Source organism: Rosa chinensis, chromosome 4 (genome assembly GCF_002994745.2).
Source record: "Rosa chinensis cultivar Old Blush chromosome 4, RchiOBHm-V2, whole genome shotgun sequence".
In the NCBI taxonomy this organism is placed as follows: Eukaryota; Viridiplantae; Streptophyta; class Magnoliopsida; order Rosales; family Rosaceae; genus Rosa; species Rosa chinensis.
The window spans coordinates 7113164-7120468 of record NC_037091.1 but is presented as its reverse complement, the minus strand read 5'-3'; the positions used below and the strand labels follow the sequence as shown (position 1 = coordinate 7120468).

Here is a 7305-nt window from a genome sequence, read left to right as displayed (position 1 = left end):
CCTTTGTCTCTTTATACTCAAATATATAATACTGCCCTATGTACTATTACTGATACTCAAATACCTCCAAAACTCTTTCCTTTTGAAATTTGAACTTAAGTATAGAAAATATGTATCGAAATGTAGATACTGATATTTTGGTTTTTGAGATTGATTGGAAAGAATTAAGTTTTGCTATCTTCAAAATGATTGATTACCAAAATTTTCCAATTTATCAAAAAAAAAAGAAGCTTTTTTCTTTCTTTGTTTTGTTAATTAAAGTATCTGTTGTAGCTTTTGAATATCTACAGAAGCCAAAGCTTTTTCGCACTGTGAAATCAAGAGAACAAATGAAGACCACATTATTTGTTATATAGCATATAGTTAACAAAGCATTGTTTGTATTAAATAGTGGAAATACAGTGCCACAGGTTATAACTTTAATTCATTTTTAAGTTGAACTTTTCTTTGTCTTTCTCTTTATAATAGGTTCTTCATCAGACTATCAACTGAGGACTATGACTTTGACAATGCTTTTGGGGTTCTCTGCCGTATATGCAGGTTTTAAGTTCTGATTTTTAATGAAGATGCTACTAAGGTAAAGACACACTAATTTCTCTATTTTCATCCTTTTTCCTTTTTTTTTGGTCCCTAATTCATTTTGAATTTTGATTTTTTGTTAGCTGATTTCGATATTTTTTGTTATATGTTTTATTTCTCAACTATTTTTTTGTTATTACCTTTTCTACAGCTTCCTCTGCCATATCCTAAAGTCGGATATCTTACTGTACGACCAGTACGGAAACCAATTGCATGTCATAGTGATTGGCTATGACCATAATTTATTTTGAACAATGAAGGACTTCAACAGGTAATTCTTTATATTGATTCATAATTCTTCACTTACTTAGACTATGTCTTAAGAAGAGAAAAATTACGTGCACGCCTGAACCCTATCTAAATCCCTTCAGCAGGTCACCAAAGGTGACGAAAAGCAAGCAGAAGATCAGGAGATACAGCTATGAAAGTTAATATTCTAGATATATGTTCTGTTACAGTTTGCCACCAGATATGAAATCAATAAAATTTATGTAAGGTTTCTCCCTTGATTGATAAAATGATTAATCACTGCAGCTATTGGTATCTGTTATTATACTTTTGATAACATTGCAAACTTACACCAGAAATTGTCCCTCTCTCTGTTCAGTATTTTCTCTTTCTTTCTAGGCTTTGTGCTCTAAATTTGAGTTTGTTTTCTAATTGGGTCTTTGATTTTTATAGGGGGTATCAAATTTCTTGCCGCAGTTTATCGACCCAAAGTAGGGACAAAGAAGAATGAAAATCCTAAAAAAGCTTGCATTGAGGTTATTTGGAAGCCTAAAACAAGCAAGAGTGGTCAGTTTCTGCAACTATATTTGTGTTTTGTGGTAAGTTGCATACAATAGCTAAGTTTGCTCACTAACTTTGGTGAGTTCTGTTATTGCTATCTAAGTTTTGCTAGATTTTTTGTGCATGATATAGGAAAAACATAAAGGGAATATGAGATGATATTGAAAAGGACCTTGCAAAGCATCTGTATATGGACATCGGGCTGTGTTACGTACTCAGAAGGTATGAGTTGCCAAGACATGGAACTCTGTTTTAGTTTTAAGCCTTGGCTTGGAAATGCTTCTCCCAATTCAAACTTATGTATTAAAGACAAATAAGCAAGATACTACTGTAGTTTCTCCAACCCATAAGATTATTGATTCTGCATCAGAATATTATGCGTTTTGAAAAAAGAAATGACGAAGGAAAGCCCACATTACATTGATGGGGTTCACTCTTCTCTCTTCGCTTACTGATTCAGTGAAGCACAATAGAATAGCTTCAAGTCTGAGATTATTTGAGGATCTCTACTTACAGAGGTTGCTCTCTAGGTTAGTCAAGTAACTAAATCTATGTTTTAGTTGAATTTGTGATCTTCTTTCTCACATCAAATGAATTTCCTTTCTAACATTCAATCATTTTCAAAGACAAGTTTTTCTTTACTTTGTTTCTCCTTACTATTTCTTTTTTCTTTATCTAACTTTATCGACTGAAAATCTGATCCAACTGTAAATATTAGCACTGAATTGATTCAGTAGCATGTGTTTTTTTATTAATGTTGACACTATTTTGCAGTTTGTTGACTACTCAGCATTTGATGACCATGGTTTCTACTGTCTTTGGCACAGTCAACAAATGCCTTGATTATATCTAAGTAGAACATTCTACTTCATGTAGAGGTAGTGAGTAGCGCTCATGTCTTTGTATAACAACAAGGCAAACCGCTAATTTTCAAGCCAACATCCACCATCAAACCGTTCTCATTATTGTCTTCCATCTATTGCTTTATTAGACGATACATACCAAGTTTGATTTGAAGTTATTGATTCCACTGAGAAATTTGTGTAACATGTTTAAAGGATGATTAAATGAAGGTGTACAATAGAAACATTCTGCTATGTAATTTTATCCTAGTAACATATAATAGTAATTCCCGCAGCAAAGCGTGGGCAAATGTTACTAGCATATACTAAAGCTCATGCACTATTCATTTTACTATTCATGTGGGGGGTGAGAAATGACTCTTTTGCCCTCTGTTTTCCCTCAACGTACTTACGGTGTTGCCATCGTCCTACAGATATCTGTTTTCAGTTGTTCGGGAAGCCTCTACTTACACCGACCTCAACCCTCGACTGTATCTCTTTGTTCGGGAAGCATCTGTTTACACTGACCTCTACTGTTACACCCAAATACCCAAATCGTTGATCCTAATCGTGCCACTACTGATTCCTCCGTGTTTTCTACAGCCATATAAATGACATTGAGAGAGTTAGGTTCGTTGCTTTTTATCTGTGAATTTGGATTTGCTTTCTTTCTTTCTTTTTGCTCATAATCTCCTCTAATTTCAGGTACCCAATACAATTTCTTTAGGAATTCACTCTTTGTGGCCCTATACTATCAGTTCTGAACAAGCGAACTCATCTCCGGGTTTGTTTTGGCTTGTTCAGTGGATTGTCCCTCCACAATTTCTCATTCTCTCTGATCTTATTCCCCGACCGATAGTGAGAAGCAGAAAGAAAGCAGCCGAGAGAAAGAGAGAGAGAGAGAGAGAGAGAGAGAGAGAGAGAGAGAGAGGGTACGTATCAGTGCAACCCAGCTACAACCGATTGTTACATCAATGTTTTCCTCCATGATCGAGAGATAGAGTTGTCGTTTGGAGGAGTTTTTGATGGTGCAACCCAGGTATTATTGCAAGCTCTTTCTCACCAATTTCTTTTTTGGGGTTTTTATAATTTTTTGATTTTTTTTTTTTGGCATTAGACGGAGCTTTGTTGCTTGCGATTTGCGAATTTGGATTTTGATCAAGGTAATTGTGGTCAAATCATTGATGCTTTGCTTTTGTTCCTTTTCTCCAGTTGCTTTTGATTAGGGTAATTAGGTGGGCGGGTTCTGGGTTTTTACTTGATGCATGTTATTTTTTTTGTGTGCAGGAATATATTCGGCAAAGAAGACCTCATTTGGTAAGTGTTCTTGCTGTCTAGACTTTTGTTGAATTTAGCATGAGAATTGTCAGAGAAATCATGCTCAAGTTTAAATCTTTAGAAATTTTTTGATAAGGTTTCTTTTTCTGAGAACTCTAGAGGATTAATTTCTTTGAAGTTGTAAGTTTTCAACTTTTTAGTATAATTTTAAAGCCATGGCCACAGAGTAGAGTAGAAAACTGAAATGAGTTGGTCTGCTGGTGTGAGATTATATGCTGTTGAGGAACTCTTCTTATGCTTAAATTAAAGATGGTATATGAAACAGGGTTATTGCTCTATGGGTTTGACGATCTCACAAATCAATCTTTACCTTTGAAGTATTTTAATTAAATTAAGTCTGGATTTTCTAGAGTTATCTGTATGGGATTTTGTATCTATTCAGAAAAGGATCATAAGCACTTACTAATCCAATTCATAGAAGCTTTTGAAGCTTACTGCACCTTTGTTTTGTTCAGTTTCCATTTCTTTGAAAATACATTGACTACAAATGAATCTGTAACTTGATGACTCCATCTGTGTTTGTTTGTCTAAATTCTGTGATGCAATGTATAGATCTTCACAACCGCGACCATGTGCTTAAGAAGTGTATACTGATACTCATTCTTGATTTGATTTTCTGAGTTCTGCTAATCTTTGGCAACTGATTTATGTAGAAGAATTGAAATAGAGAAAGACCTGCAGCGTATGAATTTGGTGATTATTCAACATTTGGAGGTCCAACAGATCCATGTTTTATTACTGATTTAGAAATCAATTTGCTGTCTTTGAATTCTATTTGACAGTTAATCTTAATTCATAACCAATGGAGAAATTGGACTTATTACAAATTTAAACGGTTTGTTTTTGTATCTGGGACTAATTAAGCTTATGCTTTATCTACTGTTTGGCTAACTTTGAAGAATCAATTTTTGTCAATTTTGATGAGATTTGATTAAATGGATCAAATATTTTTGTATGTTTGATATGGTTATTAGTTCATGATCATCGCGAAACAAGTAGCATATTGTTTTCTTTGTTGTTTGAATATAGCAGTACGCATGTCCTTCTTGAGGGAGAGCACATATAACTTTAATATATTTGGGGGTAAGGGGCTTGGGATTTTAACACTGCCAGTTGAGAACTGAATGTGGTAACAGCGATGGGTAGGGTGCTTATAGCAGTTGAGTATGGATATTTTGTATGCCTAATGTTTTTGATAGAATTCTTTTCTCTTATGGAATTTGATCCATAATGTGGATAATCATATGCTTTTCAAAGCTGTTGCCCTTTATTGAAACTCCATTGTGATACTTATATATGCAGCCATTCTATCCTCATTATATGTTTAAGAGTGTTATGGTAATTTGAAAAACTACAAAAGTAGCTTTTGAGTGTTTGGACATTATTTTTTTATTGTTTATCTGTATCTGTTTCAAATTGCATTTTTTTGCGCACATAGTACACACACATAATAGCTTGGTTGTGGACCCAATTCTGTTGTTAATTCTTAGAGATATATGTGATGAGTTGTTTTGAGTTGTCAAAACACCTTTGCCAAGAGTTGCACCGTTGTATGGCAGAATTTTGGTGGGGTGACTCAGACAACGGAAGGAAGATTCATTGGATTGCATGGGATAAGATGTGTGTACCCAAAGAGGAAGGGGGGTTGGGTTTTAGAAATATGGAGTTATTTAACCAAGCTCTACTCGCAAAACAGGGATGGAGAATTTTGAGGTGTCCTGATTCTCTTCTTGCACGGACCTTGAGAGCTAAGTATTTTCCCAATTCTGATTTCTTGCATGCTTGTGTCAACCCGCGTGACTCATATACTTGGCGTAGTCTGATGAAGGGGAAGGATCTTCTTGTGTGAAGGGGGTTCGATTTCAAGTGGGTTCGGGGGAGGTAATTAATGTATGGTCTGATCCTTGGATACCAAGACCTTATACTTTCAAGCCCTATTCTGCGGTGATGGAGGGGTTGGAAGATATGAGGGTTGCTGATCTGATTGATCCGGAGACGAGGGAATGGATGGTGGAATGGTTAGAGGAACTTTTCTTCCCTGAAGAAGTTGAGCTGATTACTAAAATCTCTCTTAGCTTGAGGAATCCAGCTGACAGACTCATATGGCACTATGACAAGCATGGACTATATAATGTGAAGAGTGGCTATCATGTGGCTCGTTGCATGAGCACTATGTCATCTCAAGGGTCTTCTTCTCATGCAAGTGGAGATAGCAGTTTGTGGAAAACAATATGGGCTGCAAAAGTCCAACCTAAGGTACGTATCTTCATATGGAGACTAGTGAAAGGTGTGGTACCTACTAAAGTTGCTTTACATAAAAGAGTCCACTTGGGTGATCATCTTTGTGTGTTTTGTCGGCATGAGAATGAGCACAGTTTACATGTTTTTAAGGAATGCAATGTTATTGCATGTTTTTGGCTTTATAGCCCACTGGGGTTGCGTGCCAGAAACCATGCAACGACGTCCTTGAAGGAATGGGTTGTTGATATGATAGGCTTGCTCGCTAAGCCACAGGTGGACGTCTTCTTTATGCTACTTTGGTCTTTATGGTCTGAAAGAAATAAATTAGTATGGGATGGTGGTCAATTCAACCCCATGCATACAGTGACCTGGTCTATGCATTTGTTACATGAGTATCAGCGGTTCCATCCTCGTAGAGCAGTGGGAAGGGACAATAGGAGGATGACGACAAAATGGGTCTACCCTCCTCGAGGCCGACTAAAGATCAATGTGGATGGGGCATTCTGGGGTAATACTGAGGCTGGTGGTGTTGGGGTGGTGGCCCGTGATGAGCGGGGCAGGTTCAAGGGAGCATGGTCCCGATCCATCTCTAATCTATGCTCAGCTTACCATAGTGAAGTAGAGGCCTGCAGAGTGGGCTTGCTGTTGGCTATTCGCCAGGGTTGGAGACAGGTTGAGTTTGAGAGTGATTGTTCCACCCTTGTTGAGGCTCTTAACAATCAAGGGGAGGACAATTATGAGGTAAGTCGTATTCTAGACGATTGTAGAGAGTTTATGCAAGCTTTGATTTTATTAGAATACGTCATATCTTTCGTGAAGCAAACAATGTGGCCCATAGGTTGGCACATTTTGCTAGCTTTGATCGTGTTGTGGATCTCTCTTTAGCGGAGGCTCCTGATTTTTTACAGGATGTCCTTTATGAAGACAATTGTAACGCAACTATGCATGCTCGGGGTATAGGTATTACGTCCCCCCCGATGCGGCAAAATTTAAATAATAATAATATGGGCGTGGGGATGAGCCCCCCAGCCTGACTGGGTTCCAAACCCCTTTACTCAAAAAAAAAAAAAAATGTATGATCATTGATCAAATGTAATTTACCAATGCATATTTTGCTTTCTGCGAAAAGGAACATTGGCCAAAACTGGAAAGAAGTTGTTCTGTCACAAAAAAAATTATTTGTTTATTGTTGAAGGAAAACCTAATTTGTGTTTAGCCCAAACTCTAGGTTACTTGACCTAGTGGTAATAGGATTTAATTAGAAGGATCTAGAATCCTAATCAATGTAGAATTAATTTCCTTGTATGATTGAGATTCTATGCATTGTAATCCTCTATATAAAGAGGCCCCTATTATCAATGAGAACACACAAAAAATTTCTCTTAAATTCAGTTTCTCTACAACACGTTATCAGCACGAGCCCTAACCCTGAAACCCTATAATCGTAGCCTTCAAATCCCAGAAACCTCCGCAGCTACAGTAACATGCTACAGTACTACCGACTGCTACAGTACCA

The 7305-nt window shown here is 36.9% G+C and overlaps 1 long non-coding RNA gene across 4 annotated transcripts; it reads left to right on the top strand.

The window, feature by feature from the left end:
• The first annotated feature begins 238 nt into the window (after window positions 1–238).
• LOC112196702 lies at window positions 239–3828 on the top strand. Of its 4 annotated transcripts, XR_005810080.1 has the most exons (10): window positions 239–577; window positions 731–850; window positions 951–1070; window positions 1261–1406; window positions 1501–1590; window positions 2143–2246; window positions 2645–2840; window positions 2916–3249; window positions 3328–3373; window positions 3498–3828. It is a non-coding gene; the product is annotated as an uncharacterized LOC112196702 (long non-coding RNA). The 4 variants fall into 4 exon arrangements; XR_005810079.1 differs by lacking the exon at window positions 2143–2246 and having other exon boundaries at window positions 1261–1590; window positions 2916–2994; window positions 3070–3249; window positions 3498–3821; XR_002935342.2 differs by lacking the exon at window positions 2143–2246 and having other exon boundaries at window positions 954–1070; window positions 1261–1590; window positions 3498–3822.
• The last annotated feature ends 3477 nt before the right edge of the window (window positions 3829–7305 follow it).